Genomic DNA, 25,625 nt, shown 5'->3' with positions numbered 1-25,625 from the left:
AGCATCAGCTGAAGCTGACTCACTCTGGCCCTCATGCCCATAGGGACAAGAACATGGTACTGTGAAGAGCCGATTATTATTCTAACCTTGTGCTGACCTTGTCTCTCCCCAGCTCTCTAATAACAAGCATGTCAATCCCTTGCCAAGACAGCAAATGCTGCCTCCACACAAATAAGTGTTATGGGGCCCTCCACATTTCATTTCATACAGTGCCCTACAAACAGTAGACCAAGCTCTTCACAACAAGACTGATACCGTTCAGTTATGACTTACCGTGCCTTTCCTTCCTGACCATTCATTTCCCTTATCCACATGTTACTATTGTGATCAGTCATGTGACAGATCACAAAGTTCCAACCCTTCCCTCACAATAGTCTGGATGTTAATATCTAATGTGATGTGGACCCATTTCTAATTGCACACAAGCAAGTAGTTCCCTTGAATCCAAGCAGCTTCACATTTCAAGGCATCTGTACTTGATTCCCTGGATCCAAATATGCATCTATGGTTTTGGTTTCAGAATGGATTCAAAACCAGAAGGGGAGCTTGTGACACCCTGGCACCCCCATATTCACCACTGTCATGTAATTAGGGTATGTTTTGTACGAAGTGTTCCTTGTGAGGTATCATTCTAAAAGTCTTGATCTGCTAGACAGTAATATCTCATTGGATGGTATGTGCTACTATCGTATGTGAAGTGATGAAGTTTGACTATGATGTATGTGTGACTGAAACATGTTGTGAGGTCGAGAACACCCACAAGCAGCCTTTCAGCTTAAAAAGGCCAAACAATGTGAATGGTTTATTTAGGAAATGCACACAAGCACAAGGATTGCCCCAGGAACTGGGTACAATGGAAACATCTCAGATAGCACTACACAATGGGAACTGTTTGACCCAGGTCACAGCAAAAGAGCTTTCCAGCAAGTTGGAAGATATAAAAGGGGGAAATGATATCATGATTGGACCTCACTCTCCCTGCAACACCACACCTGAAAGGACTGGAGGAAAAAAGACTGAAGTGGGGGGGAAGTGCTGGGGTCCCAGGCAGGAAACAAGGAAGCCTGTTTTATATGCAAAAGCTAACCATCTTGTACTATCTAACTGGGTGAGACACTACTTAATTCAAATACCTACTAGTACAGTAGGCTTAGATTGTGGTTTGGTTTTATTTCTTATGGTAATCTGCTTTGATCTGTTTGCTATCACTTAAAAGCTATCTTTCTGTAGTTAAATCTATTTTATATTTTCCCTAGAACACTGTTATTTGAAGTGCAAAGGGGATAAATCTCAGCTCATGAACAAGAGTGGGTTGTCCACTTTCCTTTGTAGAAATGGTGGACTGGGAAATGAATTCATACTGGTCGGATTTTGACCAGGGCAGGATGGTACACCTCTGATGTCTTAAGCTGGGGAGCTGGAAGTGTTTTGGCGGTAGCCTCTCTATTGTGGGTTCATGAGTGGCTGTCCAGAGCATTTGTGAACACAACTGGGAGTGGTCCCTGCCTGTGGATGTTGGTCTGAGTGCAAGCTTGAAGGGCTTTGCAGCTTGTCACAATGTCAGGGTGTGAGAGTGAACCCAGATTGGTGAGATACAGGGCTCAGCTTTACCTCATTCCAGGTGGCATCCATGGGGGGGACCCATCATAGACCTCATTTCCAAATCTAGTGCAGTGTTGGAGTTTCATGAACTTTACAAACCTGATATTTACACTGGCTTTGCTAACAGAAGCCAAACTCGGGTGAGGTTTGCATGTTTTCAGATTCTGTTATGCACATTTCACATAGTGCAATAGATGTTGCAGACATGTGCAGTGCCTTAGAACATAGGGTGACCAGATGTCCCAATTTTACAGGAACAGTCCCGATTTTTGAGCCTCTTTCTTATATAGACTCCTATTACCCACCCCAACCCTCCGTCCCAATTTTTCACACTTGCTGTCTGGTCACCCTACTTAGAGCTTATTGTATCTACATTATAATTGTTATCTGTATCTCTGTGAGAGACAAGACGGCTGAGTTAAATTTTTTTATTGGACCAACTCGTGTCTCTGTGAGCCAGGGATTGTATGTTGGACATCAGGGAGGGCTGCTGACTCCTTCCAGGAGCTGTAGTTAGTGGGGGATAACTGCTGCAGGCCTTGGAACTGATAAACCACTCCAGAGAAGTACTTCCCCCACAGGTGAATTGCACATACCAGTTCAGCTCAGGTTCAAGAGACAAATAAAAGCTATTTGGTATAAAAACTATGAGCCTGAACTGACAGAGGGCCCCCACATTTTCATCCAGAAACTCACATGAACCTTTAACAAAGGGGGCAAATCCTACTTGAAGGGTTTCGAGGACTGGAATCTACCATGGTCTCCATCTGGAGAAGTGGGGACCAGGGAAGTGTACGTAAGCATATAGGCTGGCTGTTGTTTTATGGTATGTCTACTCTGCAATGCTTTTTGTCTTAAAGCAAAAGTCTTGTGCTCTGTGTAAAGCTGTCTGGTTTCTGGTAAACCACTGACTTTGCCCCTGAGAGACAGCAAAACTACAGTGTCCGAGCTCAGGTCAGACCTGCTTGGATAATCAGTGAATTGCAAGGGGCTGCTGCCTAACTACCCAGGCTGGAGGGCGAGAGACACAGGTCTCTGCCCAGAGAAAGAGGACAGCTAGAGGCCTGAGCCCTCGGGAGAGGACATCCCTTAAGCAGTCCATGGAGTGCATCAGAGGTGCAGTTATCCCCAAGCTATGACACCTAGCTGTTGTAATTTTCTTCCTTCGAGATGCCTTATTTCCGTTTCAGCTCTTAACTTCCTTTCCACCTCTGAAGACTCCAGCTGTCATCCTCCCATCATAGCTGCATGGCCATCATGACTGCAGCAGTAATTATATTGCTCTCTCATTTCCAGCTTCTGAAAACTGTAATTTAACTGCAGCCGAGATTAAGGTCAAATAAGAAATGGTCCCAGAGAGCAGGCTGAACTATTTATAGGGATGATGGTGGAAACAGGAAGAACTGGAACAACGGCATGCAGAAGTTCAGATCTGGCTCTCGCCCAGATTGCATTGTTCTCACCTCCAGACTGACCAAGTCTCCCAGTATGTAAGGGAGATTCCCATTTGCAACCAAAAAAACTCCCGATTTTGGGTAATGTGGTTGACGTCTTCTCTCCTGCTGCTTCCAACGGTGTGAATGTCAGAGGGGTGGGATAAGCCTGACTCAGCAGCCCATGGCAGGTTGAGAGGGGTAAATTTTAAGTGCAGGGCTGTGGTAATGGTGCAGAGCCAGGGCAGCTCAAGGCAAAGACATGTAAGGAATAGGGCAGATGGGCGGGTTGGTGAGTGTCAGGGAAAGGTCATGCCCCTCTCTTCCCCAGGTCTTGACTGCATCAGGCAGGGGATGGATGGGAGGGTTCAGGGAGACAGAAACAGCCTCACTCATCCAGGGACTCAGGGCAGTGGAGAGCAGGGATCATGCAACAGAGTCATGTCCCATTTTTCTTTGGGTACAGCAGGAGAGGGATTGGGAGATAATGCAGCAGGGAGAGGCTGGACTCATGCGGTTCTGTTCTGCTGCAAACACCCTGCTGAGAGTCAACTTCTTGTTTCTACTTCCCTGGGTGTATTTGCAGCCCTGTCTCCCCAAGTGCTGCCTATGGCTGGGCTTTCTACGTCCTTGCTAGGATGGGACCCTGCACTCGGTAGGTGGGTGGATGCATGTGCGTTGGCTGGGGTGGCATTGCAGCTCTGGTTGCCTTGGTGTGTGGCCTACGTAGGGCTGTGTGTGGGCACGAGGAGAGGAGCAGGGAGATGGAACAAGGTTATTAGTAGGGGGCAATGGGCTGGCAGTGGGTGGTTGTTGGGGTTGGAGGGGGAATGCGGAGGGTTAGCAGTGAAGATGAGTATTGGTGAGGGGGGGCAGGATGTGCCCTGAAATGAATTTGAAACTGTTGGTCAGTATGTTTAGTTCTAATGATCTTTCCAGATTTAGTTTAGAAGTGTAACAACTGCTTTGGGCTAATCCCAAGGGAAGATAACTCGGCGATCAGTGCACCAAACCCGTAAGTGTAGATAAGGAAAGTTAAAAGTTGCAACAGTGGACCTTACCCTAATTTCAAGAAGGCAGATGAATCCCAAGTATGGCTTCAGAGGCTCAGGGAGAAATACTGGTCCCACTGAAGTCGACTGGCAGCGTTGCCATTGGCTTCAATGGAATCAGGATTTCACCTTCCATTTCTAGTTTTGAACAGATGCCCACTTAATGTTCTTTACACAGGCCTTAATCCTACCATTCCTTTTTCACTTCTCTTAGAGGAATCAATTCATATTCATGCAATTCTTCTTCCACTGAGTTCTTTTGGTTGCTCTGCTTGCTGAGTAACTCTTTTTAACCTTTTGCACTCAAACAAGTCTTCCAGTTTTTCCAGTACATCATATTTCAAGATATCTGGAACTTTGTCTTCATCCTGAAAGCTTTATTACTCTTCTAAAGAACAGGAGATTGACTGATATAATTACCAGCACCATTAGGATGAATAGCCAGTCACTTCAGTCATATTCACGCAATTGCAAGATCATGTTTATATCAGAGTTTTGTGTTTCTGCTGTATCATTGATTTCTGTTTGTAGAAAGGTCTGGTTGGCTTAAAGGTGTAAATTTCCTGGGTGTACCAGGTAAATCAGGCCCTGTAAGAGCACATAACCATTATACAGCAACATTGTTACTTCACTTTGATAAGTGAGTTCTAAACCAGCCTTCTCGCAACACCTCTCTTAAAACAAGTTGCTCAGAGCACTTTGAAAATTCTACCCACTGATTTCCTCCCTTCCTGCATCTTTCCTAATATGACCTGGGTAAAGAAAATGAGATAATATATTATAGGTTCTGTTGTGGAAGTCCTATACATAGTGGTAAGCTTTAGCTCATCCATGTGGTCCTGTTAACTTCTTGGGACAACTGATGAGTCCATCCAATGTGACTCAATTTCAGACAGGACCGGATGGTGGATCTGGTTGGGCCCTGTATATGCTATGTGCTTTTCAACCATAAGAATCCTGAGTCTGCCTTGAGTAGCAGAAACTCAGACTTGTTCATGGGGTTTTTTGGGTTTTGATAAAATATTGAGAAATGAATGTTTGTTGGAGTGTTGATTTTGTTACTTAAAGGTAAAGTATATAGTAAAATTCTCTGCTGTCCTTTCATGCATTAAAAAAAGTTATAAATATGCCTAATTTTTCTATAACATTATCCAACTTCAGATACACTAGCACTTGGGATCTGATCCTGCATGCATTAAAATCATGGGAGTTTTCTCACTGACTTGAATGAGAACAACAGTAAAGGGCTTTAAATACACAGGATCAGATCCTCAGCTAGGGTAAATCAGCAGAAGCAATAGAGCAATGCAGGGCAGGCCCTGGGCCAGATGGTGTCCCAGGCAAGGAGTGTCTTTGGTGCCCCCCCTCCCATAGAATCATAGAATATCAGGGTTGGAAGGGACCTCAGGAGGTCATCTAGTCCAACCCCCTGCTCAAAGCAGGACCAATCCCCAGTTAAATCATCCCAGCCAGGGCTTTGTCAAGCCTGACCTTAAAAACTTCTAAGGAAGGAGATTCTACCACTTAACTAGGTAATGCATTCCAGTGTTTCACCACCCTCCTAGTGAAAAAGTTTTTCCTAATATCCAACCTAAACCTCCCCCACTGCAACTTGAGACCATTACTCCTTGTCCTGTCATCAACTACCACTGAGAATAGCCTAGAACCATCCTTTTTGGAACCCCCTTTCAGGTAGTTGAAAGCAGCTATCAAATCCCCCCTCATTTTTCTCTTCTGCAGACTAAACAATCCCAGTTCCCTCAGCCTCTCCTCATAAGTCATGTGTTCCAGACCCCTAATCATTTTTGTTGCCCTTCGCTGGACTCTCTCCAATTTATCCACACACTTTTTGTAATGTGGGGCCCAAAACTGGACACAGTACTCCAGATGAGGCCTCACCAATGTCAAATAGAGGGGAACGATCACGTCCCTCGATCTGCTGGCTATGCCCCTACTTATACATTCCAAAATGCCATTGGCCTTCTTGGCAACAAGGGCACACTGCTGACTCATATCCAGCTTCTCGTCCACTGTCACCCCTAGGTCCTTTTCCGCAGAACTGCTGACTAGCCATTCAGTCCCTAGTCTGCAGCAGTGCATTGGATTCTTCCGTCCTAAGTGCAGGACCCTGCACTTATCCTGGTTCAACCTCATCAGATTTCTTTTGGCCCAATCTTCCAATTTGTCTAGGTCCCTCTGTATCCTATCCCTACCTGCCACCGTATCTACCACTCCTCCTAGTTTAGTATCATCTGCAAATTTGCTGAGAGTGCAATCCACACCATCCTCCAGATCATTTATGAAGATATGGAACAAAACCGGCCCCAGGACCAACCCTTGGGGCACTCCACTTGATACCGGCTGCCAACTAGACATGGAGCCATTGATCACTATCCGTTGAGCCCAACAATCTAGCCAACTTTCTACCCACCTTATAGTGCATTCATCCAGCCCATACTTCTTTAACTTGCTGACAAGAATACTGTGGGAGACTGTGTCAAAAGCTTTGCTAAAGTCAAGAAACAATACATCCACTGCTTTCCCTTCATCCACAGAACCAGTAATCTCATCATAGAAGGCGATTACATTAGTCAGGCATGACCTTCCCTTGGTGAATCCATGCTGACTGTTTCTGATCACTTTTCTCTCGTGTAAGTGCTTCAGGATAGATTCCTTGAGGACCTGCTCCATGATTTTTCCGGGGACTGAGGTGAGGCTGACTGGCCTGTAGTTCCCAGGATCATCCTCCTTCCCTTTTTTAAAGATTGGCACTACATTAGACTTTTTCCAGTCATCCGGACTTCCCCCGTTCACCACGAGTTTTCAAAGATCATGGCCAATGGCTCTGCAATCACAGCCGCCAATTCCTTTAGCACTCTCAGATGCAATGCATCCGGCCCCATGGACTTGTGCTTGTCCATCTTTTCTAAATAGTCCCTAACCACCTCTTTCTCCACAGAGGGCTGGCTACCTACTCCCCATGCTGTGTTGCCCAGCACAGCAGTCTGGGAGCTGACCTTGTTCGTGAAGACAGAGGCAAAGAAAGCATTGAGTACTTTAGCTTTTTCCACATCCTCTGTCACTAGGTTGCCTCCCTCATTCAGTAAGGGGCCCACGCTTTCCTTGGCTTTCTTCTTGTTGCCAACATACCTGAAGAAACCCTTCTTGTTACTCTTAACATCTCTTGCTAGCTGCAGCTCCAGGTGTGATTTGGCCCTCCTGATTTCATTCCTACATGCCCAAGAAATATTTTTATACTCTTCCCTGGTCATTTGTCCAATCTTCCACTTCTTGTAACCTTCTTTTTTATGTTTAAGATCCGCAAGGATTTCACCGTTAAGCCAAGCTGGTCGCCTGCCATATTTACTATTCTTTCGACACATCGGGATGGTTTGTCCCTGTAACCTCAATAGGGATTCCTTGAAATACAGCCAGCTCTCCTGGACTCCTTTCCCCCTCATGTTATTCCCCCAGGGGATCCTGTCCATCCGTTCCCTGAGGGAGTCGAAGTCTGCTTTCCTGAAGTCCAGGGTCCGTATTCTGCTGCTTACCTTTCTTCCCTGTGTCAGGATCCTGAACTCAACCAACTCATGGTCACTGCCTCCCAGATTCCCATCCACTTTTGCTTCCCCTACTAATTCTTCCTGGTTTGTGAGCAGCAGGTCAAGAAAAGCTCCCCCACAGTTGGCTCCTCTAGCACTTGCACCAGGAAATTGTCCCCTACATTTTCCAAAAACTTCCTGGATTGTTTTTGCACCGCTGTAGTGCTCTCCCAGCAGATATCAGGATGATTAAAGTCGCCCATGAGAACCAGGGCGTGCGATCTAGTAGCTTCTGCGAGTTGCCGGAAGAAAGCCTCATCCACCTCATCCCCCTGGTCCGGTGGTCTATAGCGGACTCCCACCGCTACATCACTCTTGTTGCTCACACTTCTAAGCTTAATACAGAGACACTCTCAGGTTTTTCTGCAGTTTCATACCGGAGCTCTGAGCAGTCATACTGCTCCCTTACATACAGTGCTACTCCCCCACCTTTTCTGTCCTGCCTGTCCTTCCTGAACAGTTTATAACCATCCATGACAGTACTCCAGTCATGTGAGTTATCCCACCAAGTCTCTGTTATTCCAATCTCATCATAATTCCCTGACATCACCAGGACCTCCAGTTCTCCCTGCTTGTTTCCAAGGCTTTGTGCATTTGTATATAGGCACTTGAGATAACCTGCTGATCACCCCTCATTCTCAGTATGAGGCAGGAGCCCTCCCCTCACAGACATTCCTGCCTGTGCTTCCTCCCAGTATCCCGCTCGCCCACTTACCTCAGGATTTTGGTCTCCTTCCCCCGGTAAACCTAGTTTAAAGCCCTCCTCACTAGGTTAGCCAGCCTGCTCGCAAAGATGCTCTTCCCTCTCTTCGTTAGGTGGAGCCCGTCTCTGCCCAGCACTCCTCCTTCATGGAACACCATCCCATGGTCAAAGAATCCAAAGCCTTCTCTCCGACACCACCTGTGTAGCTATTCATTGACTTCCACGATTCGACGGTCCCTACCCCGGCCTTTTCCTTCCATGGGGAGGATGGAAGAGAACACCACTTGCGCCTCAAACTCCTTTATCCTTCTTCCCAGGGCCACGTAGTCCACAGTGATCTGCTCAAGGTCATTCTTGGCAATATCATTGGTGCCCACGTGGAGAAGCAGGAAGGGGTAGCGATCCGAGGACTTGATGAGTCTCGGCAGTCTCTCTGTCACATCGTGAATTTTAGCCCCTGGCAAGCAGCAGACTTGGTTTTCCCGGTCAGGGCGGCAGATAGATGACTCAGTCCCCCTGAGGAGAGAGTCCCCGACCACCACCACCCGCCTCCTTCTCTTGGGAGTGGTGGTCATGGAACCCCCAACCTCAGGGCAGCGCATATCATGCCTTCCAACCAGTGGAGTCTCCTTCTGCTTTCTCTGCCCGACGTATCATCTGGTCCACTCTCCGCAATGGTACCTGTGGAGAGAACATGAAAACGGTTACTTACCTGTGTCTGCGTTGCTGGTACCTGGACATTCCCCTTCTTCTGGAGGTCACATGTTGCCAAGCTTCTTCACTGGCCTCTTGGCTCCGCTGTGCAACCTGCTCTAAATCTTTAGAGCTTTGTGCCCATAGAAGCATATCCTGACTTTTGTCCAGAAAATCCTCAGATTCTCGTATGCAACGCAGGGTCGATATCTGCTGCTCCAGACCTTTGATCTTCTCTTCCAATATGGATACTAGCTTGCTCTTTGTGCAGACAAAGTCGCTTCTGTCCTGTGGAAGAAAGACAAACATGGCACATCCTGTGCAGGTAACAGCTGAACACCCCGCCCCCCTCATATCACCTTCCTACTATGAGCTTCCTCAGAGAAACTGGCAAGATGTAAGCCTCACAGGGCTCACCCCAGGCGAACTCCCAGGCAAACTCTTGCTGTGTGTTGCTCTGCTGTTCCCTGCCGCTCAGCTGGTTCGCGGAGCTCTGGCTATTTTTAAACAGCCAGGCTTCCCTGAAACAAACAAACAGACACCCCCAATACCCCAGTCCATTTGTTAAACTTTTGAATACCTTACAGTCCCTCAAGCCTGGTGCTCCTCAAGCCCAGCACCCAGGCAGTCACTTGAGTCACCTGCCCCTAAATCTGGCTCTGAGTCTATGCTGATTTTGTTCAGCTGACATTCTGATCCTTTAAATGCAAATGCTACTGGTACTCCATAAAATACATGATCCTGTGTGCTGTAATTTTTTGGCAAATATACAGAATCTTTTAATTCTTCCAGTAGATGGTGTGTAGTATTTTTTTTTGTGTGTGTGCTTTTTGCATTTTTGTTAACCTCTCTGGTCTCTTTCTATATTCAGCTAAGGAATATCCACCAAACTGAAAGGTAACCTGTAAATAAGATTAACACAAATCCAAAATCTTTAGAACTTTGTGCTGCAGTTATCTCATGACAAGTTACCATAAGAGGTGCATTCAGCACCTATGGCTTTATGTCTTAGCATCCAAAGCACCAGCTTCTATTTTAAGGGACAGCTGAACTTCATAGAATCATAGGACTGGAAGGGACCTCAAGAGGTCATCTAGTCCAGTCCACTGCACTCATGGTAGACTAAGTATTATCTAGACAACCCCTGACAGGTATTTGTACAACCTGCTCTTAAATCTCCAATGATGGAGATTCCACAACCTCCCATGGCAATTTATTCCAGTGCTTAACCGCCTGACAATTAGGCAGTTTTTCGTAATGTCCAACCTAAACCTCCCTTACTGCAATTTAAGCCCATTGCTTCTTGTCCTATCATGAGAGGTTAAGGACAACAATTTTTCTCCCTCCTCCTTGTAGCAACCTTTTATGCACTTCAAAACTGTTATCATGACCCCTCTGTCTTCTCTTTTACAGACTAAACAAACCCATTTTTTTCAGTCTTCCCTCATAGGTCATGTTTTCCAGATCTTTAATCATTTTTGTTGCTCTTCTCTGGACTTTCTCCAATTTGTCCACAACCTTCCCGAAATGTGGCACCCAGAACTGGACACACTACTTCAGTTGAGGCCTAATCAGCGCGGAGTAGAGCGGAAGAATTACTTCTCTTGTCTTGCTTACAATACTCCTGTTAATACATCCCAGAATGATGTTTGTGTTTTTTGCAACAGTGTTACACCATTGACTCATATTTAGCTTGTGGTCTACTGTGAACCCATCACCAACACTTGGTATGTGTTGGTCATGCCACATCCACTGCAGAGCTCAGGTGGAGAATGAATCTTTTATTCCAGCGGTAGGAGGTAAGATGCCTTATTTTAAAATATATATTTGTATTACCATAGCACCGAGGGGCCATTGTCATAGAACAGGACCCCTTTGTGCAGAGTAATGTATGAACACAGAGCAAAAAGATGGTCCCTACCCCAAGGGGCTTAGATCTATATATCTAAGTTGCATATTTTTTGTAAAATCAGGCTATTTTAAAAACACCTTGGTAAACCATTTAGCTCCTTATTATCTTCTGGGGAGAAAGAAACCTGCTTCACAACTTTCCATTAATTCAAACAGGGAATGAGAAATAAAGAAATGACTTATTTTAAAAACCCATTTCTTTCCTGCTCTTAAAAGCTCCTGCCAAAATTCCAACATTATCTGACTTTAGCTAGCAATTTTTTTTTTGGTTTATTATTAGCACTCTCTTCTGTGTGACCCACTCTCAATAGATGCTTGGAAGCTACTTCTTTGCCCTGAAAGGTCTTCACGTTTTTGAACTTCCCCCTGTTTAACAAGCTGAAGTTCTTCATTATGCAAATCTCCTATCAATTGTTAATGTTTTTTTGTGCTAATATTCAATGCTGATGTCCCTAGATAGCACAAGGGCTTCCTAGATACTGTTTTCAATAGACAGTGGCAAAGAAAGGGTGGGGAACTTTATATTTGTTGGTTGCACAGAGCCTCTTGTGATATAAGTAGACACAGTTCAAATGGAATGATATTGATTGACACCAGTCAAGGATTTAGCTCAGATTATTAATGTCAATGATAGCACTGCTCTTGTTCTGTCTGCCACTGCTGTTGTCATCAAATCGTCTGGAAGATGATGGGTCACAGGGGCTATTTTAATAAGCATTTGATAAGCCACTCGTTTTTCTGTTTTTTTTTTGTTTTTTTTTTTTAATCAGTCCCCTGCTCTACAGGAAGGCAGCATGATTGTAAAAATGTTGGAAAGAGAGGAGCATATTTCTTACTGCATGATAAAACTCATTACAAATTTAAAACAATCAAGGACTAAACACGTTAAAAAAGGAACCAACACTTCATTAGCAGAAAGGACAGGGTTAACTTAGAAGGGATAAGGAATTGGGTAAAGGAGAGAGGCTGGGGGACCAGGAGGAACAGATAAATGAACGATGACCATGGCAATGATCAGACCCCCCCCTTAAATAAAAATATCCCTCAAATAACTACATATAGTTAATATCCCATTTGCTATAAAAATAAATGTTGCAACCCCAAAGCCACCCCACACGTACAAGAACACAGGACCACCAAATGAAATTAATAGGTAGCAGGTTTAAAACAAAAACAAGAAACTATTTTTTCATGCATCGCACTGTCAACCTCTGGAACTCCTTGCCAGAGGGTGTTGTGAAGGCCAATACTATAACAGGGTTCAAAAGGGAGCTAGATAGATTCATGGAAGATAGGTCCATCAATGGCTATTAGCCAGGATGGGCAGGAATGGTGTCCCTAGCCTCTGTTTGCCAGAAGCTGGGATTGGGTGACAGGGAGAGGATCAGTTGATGGTTACCTGTTCTGTTCATTCCCTTTGGGGGACCTGCCATTGGCCACTGCCAGAAGAGAGGATACTGGGTTTGAAGGACCTTTGGTCTGACCCAGTATGGCTGTTCTTATGTTCTTATGTCCCAGGTGGTTGGTGTATACACTGTACTTGTGTTGGAGTTCTCTAGGGCTGACTGAATACAAGCAAGTCTATATAGAACAACAACAAAAATGCAGGCCTGACCATTACTTGTGTGTAATATGGTACCTCACACACCTTCAATTCTGAGTGAGCCTTCACTTGCTTGTGTACTCATTGACCAGGACTTTCCACCACCCCCCCCCCCGGAGGCCTTTGCTTGCTAACTAGGTGTGGAAGCCAAGCAGAACTCTCTTGTGATGTTGCACTGTGAGACAGGCAATAGGCAGATCTTTCACTGGTTGAAACAGATCCTGAGTATGGTGTATTGAGGACTGTGTTGGAATTGCAAGCTGTCACTTTAACAGTAGGGGTTCCTAGTCCTGCCTGCGGGCCAGGGGGCTTTGTAGGAAAGCATGCAATGTAGGAGCACAGTCAATCTGCAGACAGAGAGCCTTGAGTAAGGTGGGGTGAGTTCTGCCTCTTTGTTCTGGGTTCTTGTGTGTTATCGTTCTAAGAAATAAAGTCATGTTTCGCTGTAAGTTTCCAGCAAGAGTATGTATTTTTATCTAAGCTCTCTGAGTGTATGCTGTGAACATAACTAACTCAAACCTTGGGTTGCTCAAACCTTGGCCTTCCCTTGGCTTCCCAACCAAGAGAGGCCTAACAGGTGAGGCAGGCTACTGATCCTCTCCCTCTAGATATGGAGTCTGGAGGCTCCTTCTCTCCTTCTGGGGCTAGTGATTTCTTGGGTAGAGGAATTGGGTTCTTTTCTGACCTGCCCAACTGCCCAAAGGAGAGCTAGCTGAGGGGGGCACCCCTTGTGAAATTGGGTGCAACTGGCTGGCTGAGAGTCACTTAGCCTCTCTGGGCCTCAGTTTCTCGTTCTGAGGGGGAAATAATGCATCCTTGCTCCTTCCTTTTCTTTGTCTTGTCTATTTTGAAAGCAAGCTCTTTAGAGCAGGCTTACTAGGTGTGTGTACCAGGTGTGTGTACAATGTACAGTGTGTACAATGGCACGGGGGCCACCAGGTACTACTGTAATGCAGATAATGTTATGTGGCTGTTGGCGATGACATTTGACAATCCTTCAAATCTTTGGGTCTTAAAGTTGAAGGGCCCCAGAAGTACAGAAAAAAGCAGAGGCAGATGAGAGAACCTGACCAAGTTTCATTATTAGTCTCTGGGGGATTTTGAAGTGGACAAATAGATTCACAATCAATATTTTTTTCCCCCCGATTGAAGTTGCTTATCTGCAGCTTTCCTGGAAACATACAATTAGGCGTTTGTGATGGGTTAAAGCAAGCCCCTGTCTGGTGATTGTATTGACTGCACAGAGGCCTAAGAAATCTTCCATAAAATGAGACTTTCAAACTACCTGAAGGGGGGGTCCAAAGAGGGTGGAGCTCGGCTGTTCTCAGTGGTGGCAGATGACAGAACAAGCAGAAATGGTCTCAAATTGCAGTGCGGGAGATCTAGGTTGGATATTAGGAAACACTATTTCACTAGGAGGGTAGTGAAGCACTGGAATGGGTTACTTAGGGAGGTGGGGGAATCCTTAGGGGTTTTTAAGGCCCAGCTTGACAAAGCCCTGGCTGGGATGATTTAGTTGGGGTTGGTCCTGCTTTGAGCAGAGGATTGGACTAGATGACCTCCTGAGGTCTCTTCCAACCCTAATATTCTATGATTCTAAGTTAATGAAGATGATAAAAAATACATACTTGATAATTTTTAATTCTGCTGTGTGGATCGGAACCTCCCTGGTGTATTTAACTGTAGCTTTTCCTTTCTCATCAGCAGGAGGAAACGGAGATGGGGTTTGAGAGTGCTGGCCCTAAAACAAAATTAACCAATAATGCTCCATTTTTGCAGGGCTCTTTTGGAGTCTTCCCCTTAGCAGCAGGATCAGCCCATAGAAAGAGGAGTCCCCTTCCAAGGAATGTAGTAGCCACCCTGCAGTCTCAGCAGATGTACGTGGGATGCAAGGGCTAATTGCAAACAGGATGGAAGCACCCATGTATCAGTATATAGAGCCATGTGCCAATACAAAAATTTGGATCTGCATTCATGACAATTAACTTCACCTTTATATATATATCCACACCAGCACGCTATCTCACTGTTAGAGCCATGTGCAGATACAGAAATTTGGATCTGCATCCAATCTGCAAAGATGGGAAACAATGCAATCGCATCTGCGGGTATAAAATGGATATCCGTGGATTTGTAGGGCTCTATCAATAAAGTCCTTTTATTAAGGCATTGTCTATGTTCCTCAGCCAGCTATAGCAGATGACTAGATTTCCCAAATGGAACACACACATTTAATTCATTTTTTTTCTAGCTGTAGCAGATAATATCACCCTGCTCTTAAAGGCAGGGAGCTGAGCTGATTAGGAGACTTCGCAAGCATAAGTAATTGAAACGGAAGATGGGCTTGCATGGTTTTGACTCTTTACAAAATCAGCCTCGATGAGCTGTTAAACATGCTTTAATTAAATAAACTGTTTGAAAGATAGTGATTTTAAAGATAACAGCAGCCTTTTCGCACTTTAAAGAAGTTTTGACAACCAGTCTGCCGATTGCCATCAGTAGCAGATATAGTAGCAAAGTGAGGTTAAATAAAAACAAAGCCTCCATATTTGTTAGGCTTTTAAGTGATCACGTGTCTTTTGGTAGCAGCTTTTCATTAAGGGCCAGAACTGCAGGTGCAGGCAGCAAAGTCGATACCTTTTAAGCAGCCCTCAGAACGTCTCTCTCTTTCGTAGAGTTTGATACTGCTGGCCATCTCCATAGCATCTGAGTACCTTTCATGTAAAATCAATAACACTAGTAAAGTCCATAGTGGACTTCATGGAGTCTCTGGTTCACCACCTTTTTCAGAGTTAAAAACTCTGTTTGGAGTATATGTTTGTGGTGTTTTGCTTGCTACAGGTTTGGGGATTTTTTTTTTTTTACTGTAGCTGCAGCAGCTGGTGTGTGTTAGCTTTCTTCTTCTTATGTACATTTTAAAGTTGTGCATATGTTCATAAAATAAAATATGTGCACACCTGTGTAATTATTCCCCATTAATAGTGAAGTAGCACCTATAACGTGCTAGGCACTATACATGTCAGAGGTGAATTCTCCTGAAAGCTTTTGCATCCTACAAGACCTCACAATTTAAATATAAGCAAGTAGCAGATGTAGTTTCATTTGTACAGGGAAAGCAAAACCACTATGCAGCCTGACAGCCAGTCTGCAGCAAACCATAGCAGCTAGAAGACAACAAAAGTCATTAGCCCTGCACAACAGATCCATGAAGATTCAGTTAAAACACTAGACTTCTCATATATCTGTTTCCACAAGGAAAAGGTGGACTGTTGATTCCTCAAGCACCAAATAAAGAAATGATAGAATCTGTATCAGTCTCAGCAACAGAATCATTACAGGCATTTCCAAAGCTGTCATACGCATCATCATGAGAGACACCACCATCACCAAGGCAGCCAAATCCAAGTTAGCACCTGCGTTGAAGTCACAACACACTCAGCATAGAGCGAGTCATGCTAGGGGCCTTGCCCTGGGATCACCAGGGCAGACATGCACATAAGCATTCCAGAATCTACTCACCGGTCATATATGCATTTATTTGACGAGTCGCTGCAGCTGTGTCGGCCCCAGACTATTAAAGAGACAAGGTGGGTGAGGTAATATCTTTTATTGTACCAACTATTGCTTCAGTAGTTAAGGTGCTGGCAAAGGACTCAGTCAATCTGGATTGAAATCCAGGCTCTACCTTTTTCTTTTTCTGATTTCTTGTGTGACCGGGGGCAAGTCACTTTGTGTCTCAGTTCCCCATCTGTACAGCGCTACTGTTGTTTTGAGGATAAACACGTAAGTTAGTGAGGTGCTCAGGTACTGCAGTCAGAGGGCCATAAAAGTGCCTAGATAGCTGGCAAATTAATGCTAATTTGGTACATTTCATTAGTCCTACTCCTGTTTTGTAGGTTAAATATTAAGCTCATCACTGTGTCTATTTTTCATTTCCTTTTTTTTTTTTTTTAAAGTTACTTATTGAAACAGAGCAACAGCAACATCCTTTATTCATTGGTTGGAACACTTTGTTTATTGCAATGAATTTCACCACACCAGGCCTCAGCTATTATGTGCAATCCTGGCATCGTTCTCTGGACTATTAATGTGAAGTTCAAAGCAGGAGAATGCACTTTTGAAACAGGAGTACTTGTGAGGCAGACTGAACTTTCTGCTACCATGCAGCCTATTTAATTAACTAAACGGATCACCTCCTGGAAAGGATAAAGAATGATTTGATAGAATTCTGAGGATGAACACTTCCTTTTTAGGGAAGGTCTAACTTGTTCCTGTCACCCCTACTGCCTTTTTAAATTACTCTCTACCAAGCCCCCCAGAGGGCTTGCAGGGGAAAAAATGATTTTTTTTTAAATTTATAACTTCAGACCCTCCAGAGTGCTAATGACTTTTGACAGGTTCCTTTATCAGCACAAGGCCCTATTTGCCAAACCAACTCTTCATGCCAGAATGAATGAATGAATTAGTTCTTTAGAGCAAATAAAAGTGTGTAGTCTTATTCCATACTGTCTTTATGTAAAAAATCTCCAGACCACCATATATACATTTTCTTTTAAATCCTCACTAAGGGCCAGATTTTCTAGGTTAGGTGCACATAAGTGTAAACATATTTATGTGTGTAATGCCCCCCCTGCTTTGGTCATCTGTGGGATTGGAACCTAAGACCTTAAGCACTGAAAACATAAGTCTCTACTACTTGAACTAAAGTACCTTTCTTGCCTTCCATAAAGAAAGCACTATGTTCTGATTATAAAAACAGTTCAGTGCACAAAAAGAACTTGTGAGCACTCAGTATTTTGAACAGAAGGGGGGATTCAGAACTATGCCAGCAAGTACACTACACTCTCAGAGGATTACTGAGATCATTTTTGGAAAGTATGTGGGAAAGGTGTAAACAGATTCCAAGCTCTGAAGAGACCAGTGTGATTATCTAGTCTGACCTTCTGCCTAGCACAGGTCCTAGAACTCTCCCAAAATAATCCCTAGAGCATATCTTTTAGAATAGACAAGGAAGAGTCATCAGCTCCAAGTTGCAGGTGGGGAGCTGAGGCCCAGCAAGATTAAATGACTTGCCAGGGTCACACAGGAAGTCATTGCAGACTCTATAAGAATAAGTATGTTTCCATTCATTGAAGAGATTTATATGTGTATCTTAACGCAAATTACACTTGTATGGAGACTAGATCCCAAGACGTCCTGCACATATGACCTTTAGAGTAAGGGTATGAAGACTGGACTTTTAGGGTGAAATCTTGGTCCTACTGAAGTCAATGGCAAAATTTCTATTTACTTCAACGGGGTCAGGACTTTCATCCTTAGTGTTTTACTAAACAATGTCATGCCAGTGCTGTTCAGGGTATAGATGGTGCATAGGGTGGCCTGCTTTTGTACTACTTCCCCAAGCTCCACGCTTTGTCCGCTCTCATTGTGACATATCATTCCCTAAAGTGGCAGATTTAGTTGTACATTCACTAAAATGGACAATCTCTGTGCTTTTGCAGAGAAACTGGGGGGCACAGACCAAAGAACTCCAATTTTGTATTCATTTATTAGCCTCCTACACCAGTGAGATCTTTCATGTAGGAAGATGACATGAGTCCTCCATTTTTTAGAGCAGAGAGAGCTGTTTTACATTTAATTGGAGTGCAAATTTCCTTTACATTCCTGAAGGGCATTTTAAATTAGTCATTTGACTACTGCAGCAAATCAGATATCAGAAAGGAAGTAGAAAGGAGTACATGAAAGGTACTCATTTTAATAAAAATGCCCAATTCCACCTGAACATGGTGAAAGATAAAATAAACAAATAAGTATCAAAGAATAAGGATGCAATTGTGGAAAATATCCATTGAATGTATTGTGTGTGAAGTGTCATTACATAAAAAAGAATGGAGAATCCCCCAATCCTTTTGTTTCTACACAATAAAAGAACTTCAAGGATTTAAGCACATGAGCAAAATCAATCCTCCTATGAGTGAATAAGGCAAAGTGACCATTGTTTGTTCCTTCTAGAGTCAAAGTGGGCTTATGGGATTTCAGGCCTATTGTGATTATGCAAATCTCAGTGAACAGGGTATTGTCTTTCATTAGTATCGATCTAAAGTGAGTGAAGGAACATCATGGGCTTCTAAATTTTAATCAGCCCTTTTGGAATTGAGAAGGTCTAGATCAGAGACTTTGCTAGAAAGACTGAATAGTTTCCACAAAACGTATGGGAGATCCATGTGTGCGTGCTAGGGCAGCATTTGGATCTTATTTGGGAAGTTCTTCTGGAATTCCTCATCGGAATCTATTCTGATGAACATGTCTTTGCAGGTCAATAGGTTTACTGTTCTGAATTCTGTTTTACTGTTCAGTACTGATAGAACGCTACTACTCCAGCACAAATGGAGAACTGATAATGAACGGAGACTTGAGCCCTGCGCTCTGTCCCAATCCAGTGAAACACTTAAGCATATGCTTAACTTTAAAGGCATGAGAATTCTCATTGACTTCAGTGGGGCTATTTACATTCTTAACTTTAAGTAAATTCTTAAGGGTATGGATGTGGTATTTACCTCTGTATGCACTATTAGTGAGACCATTTCTGGCATATTGTGTCCAGTTCTGGTGTCCACATTTCAAAAAGGATGTTAGAAAGTGGAAAGGGTTCAGAAAAGAATGGGAAGAATGATTCAAGGTTTGCAAAACAAGACTTTCAGTGAAAACGTAAGCTCAACCTCTTTAGTTTATCCAAGAGAAAGTTAAAAGGAGACTTGATCACTGTCTACCAAGGCTTGCATGGGGAAGAAATTCCTCAGAGTAGATGGCTCTTTTATCTAGAAGAAAAAGGCATAATGAAACTCAGTGGTTAGAAGCTGAAGCTAGAGAAATTCAGACTAGAAATAAGGCACAATTTTTAAACAGTGAAGCTAATTGACCATTGGAACAGTTTACCAAGGGACGTAGCGGATTGTCCATCATGTGCAGTCTGTTAATCAAGACTGGATTTTTCTCCTAAAAGATACATGTGATGGGATATACATACCCCATATGAGCTAGAAAGGCAAAAGAACTGATGAGCACAATCCGCCCTGCCCATTACACCTGTCATGGGTGTCAGGATTGTAAGGATACTCCTACACTCTGAGCTTTGATTGAGCTAGTGTGTTAGAAACCCGTGTAACCATAGTGGCACAGGCAATGGGACAGTTAGCTTCCCAAGGAAGTGCCTAATGTCCTGGGTAGGATTGTACTCTATGCTTCTATTGTTAGTGTGCTAGCTTGATCAAAGCTAGCATGAATACGTTGACCTGAGTTAGAAATTACACCTTCAGCTTGAGTGGACATATCCTATTGTGATGGGGTATGTAGCCCATGCAGGCCCTGAAGGTTTAATGTGGGCCTGAGAGACCAATTAATATACCTGGTAGCACCTGAGAGAGAGAAAGCTAAGCCTAATTGATAATGATGCCCAGCTGGGGAGGGGCTGGGTGGCAATTATAAAGCCAGGAAGTTGGCAGAAGAAAGTGGTTGCAGGGAAAGAGTCAGCAGTCACTCATAGAGATGGATAGAAAAGATTGGTAGCAGTCCAGTAAAGCTTGTGAGGGAGTAGACCTTAACTGTCAGCCACAGGATACCTAGGCAGGAATCCAGAGTAGAGAGAGGGCTTGTGTTCTCTACTAGCTACTGAGGAAAGTGGGGTGAAATCCCTTGAAGTAATGAGTGTAAGGACCATGTAGCCCAGAGACAGGCCATCTACCCTCATTTGAGGTGAAAAGCATGGCTAGAGCTAGGAACGGAGTAGGACAATGGCTTATCTGAGGCTCCCGGGAGAGGAGGGGAGGGGAGGCTGATGTTTGACTATTTGTGTTTATCAGGAACCTGCCAACAGTTGTTAAGTCAGGCCACAGTAGGGTGCCTTGCCTGAAGGGAAATGCTGGGTCTGAACACTGAGCCCAGAGGGGCTGTGATCTAAGCCCTGGTGGGATAAAGATCCCTTTATTTTGTATTTGTTTTGGACTTGTGACTCTGGATTCTGCTGTCTTGGAAGGTGTGTACTGGGGTGGGGAGTGGTGTTGAACTTTTGTAGGAACCGGCCAGAGGGTTGAGCTATAAGCTACCAAAGTGTGCTGGAAATCCTGTTGGGGGAAACTGAGGCAGAGGGGCTACTGCACTGTATCCTGCAGGAGGAGGTGCAGGGGGGTAGCAATCACATGACACCTCCAACAGAAGATACAGGCGTAATGCAGAAATTACTGGGTACAGTTCTATGGCCTCTGTCATGCAGGAGGTCAGACTAGATGGTCTACTCTGTGTTTAATATTTATGAGTCTAATCTCTGACTCTAGAGATTAATTTATCACCAGACATAATTTCCTCCCTTCCTACTTCTCTACCACAAAGAAGATTACTGCTTCTGCCTTGTCTCTTCTAGAAAAAGGTCTCGTATTGGAAAACGAGCTAGTTAACCTGATTAGCTGGGAAGGTGAGGGAGACTGGATTTGTAAAAAAAAAAAATCTCTCATACTACGGAGTTGTCTATTCCAGGGAAATGCATCATGTTATAAAAATGATTTAACAGGCATGTTTTTAACATGATGCATTAGCCCATTATAGACAAGTTCTCAGTAACTGGGAAAGTTTTGCAAATCCAGTCTGCCTCATTGTAGGGACAAAAATAATCCCTTTCTGGTGCATGAATACAGAAAGGGAGAAATCGTAGAAACAAAAAGGAGGCCTTACCATGGGGAGATTGTATATATTCATAAATTCTCCTTTTTTTGGCATAGAAAGGAAGAAAATCCTGAAAGAAGCCAGGCATTTTTTTTCCTCCATGAAGATGCGAACACCTGATTTTCCGCTTCTTTTGCTAGCGGTGAGGATTTTTCATGCAACTCTAATGATAAACAAATTACATATTCAAAGGTTGCCCTGAGGAACAATACTGTGTGTTGTCTATCTGAGCAGCCTTGGTTTATGGGTTAATCCTGTAATTCATCAGCTGAAATACAGCTAAGGATGGGGAAAACAATATTAATGATATATTTTGTGGGTCTCAGTTATCCCTTTCCTGTTGGGGAAAGGAACTTAGTCTTGAGCCAGCTTAAGATCCCAAATAAATTCATCTGTATTAATGTGTTATTAACTAATCTATTATTGATAGTTGTGTCTGAGTTGTAAACTGGTCAGAGAAGGAAGCAGGGAGCACCTTAATGTCTAGCTACACAGCTTCTCCAAACTATCCATACTACTAGATATGATGGGGTATGCAAACCTTACGCTTGCCAGGATGGGGTTAATGAGTGGCTGTGGGGTCAATCAGTCCTGCCCTCCTACGCCTGCAGTAGGTGTCAGGCTTGGAGGGAGGTGCTAGAGGTGGGGCACACTGGGAAGGAGAGTAGATCTTCATCTCTCACTTTATGATAGTGGCTGGGCTAGGAATGGCCTAAAATTGCTGCCTGCCCTGGGGGAAGGTAAGCCTGGTGTGGGACGACTGTTTGATTTGTCCCTGGTAACTTACTTCCTGGTGCTGCAGATGGTGCCCTGCTTTGAGGAGACAGCTAAATAATTGCCCTTTTGTTGCCATACTCCTGACTGGGAACCAGGATGTCGTTTATCCCAGAAGCAACCTGGTCAAACTTGATGCTGCAAATGTGGGTTGGAAATGTGGCAAAAACAGGCTGGATGCACCTTCCTGTTTCTGCTCACACTGAAATGCAGAGAGAGCAGCTTACCTTCTGGAAAATTAAGACTGTTGCTTTTGGCCCTTTCTGTATCCCTGTAACGGGGTCGCTGCAGGGCCCTCCTGCCTCTTGCCCCGCTCAGTTGAGAAAGTCACACAGAGAGCTTGGTGCAGAGCTCACCTGGTGCTTTTATTTACAGGTTGTGCTCCCACCACCTTTCCACCATACACATAGTCCCCTTCTTACAGTCCACTGGCAGGAGAGGGAACATGCTCTCTCTCTCTCTCTCTGCTTCCCCTCACTGCCTTTCCTCTACTGCAGCTTCTCTCTTTCCAGCTACTATCCCTGGCTTCCTTGCCCTGGGGCTCTTATGGGACAGCAGCTGTTCCAGTTTCCCCAAGTAGGGCCAGGTGATCTACTTAGCCCAATTCACCTCCTTTAAATGGAGCTGAGTGACAAAGGGTAGGCTAAGCAGTTTTCTGCTTCGCACACTGTCACATGCCTCCCCCCTTTTTCCAAATCACCTGATTCATCTGTTCAGGACCCTTCCCCCCCTTCTAATGGGTAGGGTCCTACTGGGGAGGCCTTCATCTTTTGGGTGACTGATGGGGGCTTCCTTGCAGGGCTCAGCCATCCCCCATCCACAGCAAATACGCTGTGTGGGGGGTGGGCCACCCCCTAGCGCTGCTTCTGCCCTGAGGTCATCACCCCAGTCACATCCCTGGGTGTGCTCCCCTTTCTTTCCATCCCTCACCCCTGACAGGGATTCAGGATTGGTCCCAGCTTCCTCCTGAGCACCCAGGGCCTCTGATTCCCAAGACCCCTCAAGCAGGATTCAGACCTCATCTCCTAAGGGGCTGCCTACAGAGAGTTCTGTTGGGCCCACTGGTTCTGCTGAGAGCCCTGGGGTGGATCCTTCCTCCCTATCTTCTTTCTCCTTTTCCATGTCCCATCCTTCCTGACTTGGGCTCTGTTGTCTAGGGCTTTCTATTTCCAAGACCTCTTCCCCCTTCCTCAATGGGTGTCTCTTCTCTCACCTTGGGCCTCCTCGCCCCATCTCCTTTCCCTCTGGGCCAGGGGTCCCAGTTGGTGCCCACCACCGCTGGGTATGGCAGGCCGTCTACCACCCCAACCTGTTTCCAATGGAACTGGCTCTGAACCTCAAGGGGTACCTGGGCCATTGGGCATTGCCTTTCATCTCCATGGATGCATCCCAAATTTATTTTGACCCCATAGATTATCCACTGCGGCTTCGCCAGCCCCCACCTTGCTAGGGAGCAGGCCAAGGCAGAGTCTGCCAGACCCCGCTGGGGTCTCCTCCCTACCTTCACAGGAATAGTGGACAGTTTTTGCCCCTTCCTCCGCCCTCCAGAGTTGGTTCACCCACAAAATTCCGCAAAGCCACAGTCCATATCTGGGCAGTCCTGCTTTTTATGTCCTACGAGTTGTCTGGTCCCAGTGGGAGCTCCTCGGTTGGTCTCCTGCTTTTTCTCAGGACCCTTCTCACTCAGGGTGTCCCTGGATTTTCTTCCATGGTCTTCATCCCTATGGGAGTGCCCCTCCTTCCTGGGGGAGTCTGCCTCCATGTACTCCTCTGTCAGCTTTACCGTAGCCTCCACTGTGCCCGGTTGGTACCATCTCACCCATACCCTTGTCCTCTCGGGGAGGCTTTGTAAAAACAGTTCCAGGACAAGTGCATCCATGACCACCTCTACGGCCTGGGTACCAGCTCTCAACCATCAGGTGGTCCAGTCCATTAATTTCTGGGCGAAGGCCCAGGGCCTCAAACTCCCTGTCCACTTCGCAGCCCGGAAGCGCTGGCCATCTTTTTTCAGCAGACAGCCCTACCCGGTCTAGGACAGCTGCTTTTACCGCGTCATAGCTCCTGGCCTGTTCCTCGCTCAGGGCCATATAGGCTGCTTGGGCTTTGCCAGCCACGTAGGGAGCCACCCGCAGAGCCCAAGTTGTCCTGCCCCTACAGCTACCCACTCAAAAGTGCCTAGGAAGGCATCGGGGGGTCATCTGCCGGGCCCATTTTGCATAGTCCCAAGTCTAGTGCCCCCATACCATCCCCCAGCGGGGGACACCCTGCCTTCTGGAGGAGCGGCTTTGAATGGTTGTCTGCTCCCGAATAAAGTCTCACAGGCTTCTCTGCTGGCCAGCTGAGTAGGGCCTGCTTCTCCAGCTGCTGGGATTGCTAAAAGATTTGCAGAAAGGGCTGCAGAAGGCAGTGCAGCTTGATCAGCCACTGCAAGGTCTCTTCCATCTCGGGCTGCCAAACTCTTGCTCTGGCACAAATCCCAGACAAGCCCCCACGTGTAATGGTCTTCATGCAGGGCTCTCCTGGCTCCTGCCCCCGCTGGGCTGAGAAAGTCACACACACACACACACACCTTGGTGCAGTGCTCACCTGGTGCTTTTACTTACAGGTTGTGTTCCCACCACCTTTCCACCATACATATAGTCCTCTTCTTGCAGTTCATCAGAAGGAGAGAGGGGGGCAAGCTATCGCCGTCTGCTTCCCCTCACTGCCTTTCCTCTAGTGCAGCTTACAGACTGTCCAACTCCTCCTCTGGCTTCCTTCCCCTGGGGCTTTTATCCAGCCCCAGCCTGATGAGGCAGCAGCTGTTCCAGCTTCCCCAGTCAGGGCCAGGTGATCTACCCAGCTCCAATTCACATCCCTTAATTGGAGCTGGAGTGACAGAGGGTTGACTAAGCAGTTTTCTGCTTAGCACCCTGTCTCAATCCCGCAGAGCAGATTTGTGTCAAAATGAAGGATAAGTTAACCAAAAGCTTGAAACCCTCAAAGTGTGAAGCCTCGGGGGTCCTGTTTGACTCCTCACTAAGCTTGGATGACCAGGTAGCGTCAGTATCAAAGAATTCCCCCAGAAAGAGAGAGGTGCCAGAGGCTCCCTTGAATTCACTGGGGCCTTTGCTATTGCTGCAGATTTCAGATGGAAGGCCCTCAAATACTATGGTGAAGGGCATCCATATAAAGCCCTAAGACAGAGGGAAAGCAGATATGGTCTACTGAACTCTCTAGGCAGTTAAAAAACCTCCATGGAAAGGATATCGCCCACTATCGAATCTATAGACTTCTACTTTAAGGTCCACCTTCTGTAGGCATCAAGCAGTTTACCTAGTGGAAAGCAATCACAGGTTTGAGGTGCTGATCTTAATTGAGACCTGGAGCTACTATCATAATAATAATTACTAATACAAATACTTTTGCATTTTCAGTGTGATTTATTCTCATTAGCTTCACTAAGAGTTGCACAGAAAATAAACATAATGGAAAACGTAGTGATTTAGGCATTGATCCAACAAGTTTCTTAAACACATACTTCACTTGAAGCATGTA

This window comes from Eretmochelys imbricata, chromosome 5, assembly GCF_965152235.1.
Source record: "Eretmochelys imbricata isolate rEreImb1 chromosome 5, rEreImb1.hap1, whole genome shotgun sequence".
In the NCBI taxonomy this organism is placed as follows: Eukaryota; Metazoa; Chordata; order Testudines; family Cheloniidae; genus Eretmochelys; species Eretmochelys imbricata.
This window is presented reverse-complemented; position numbering follows the sequence as displayed.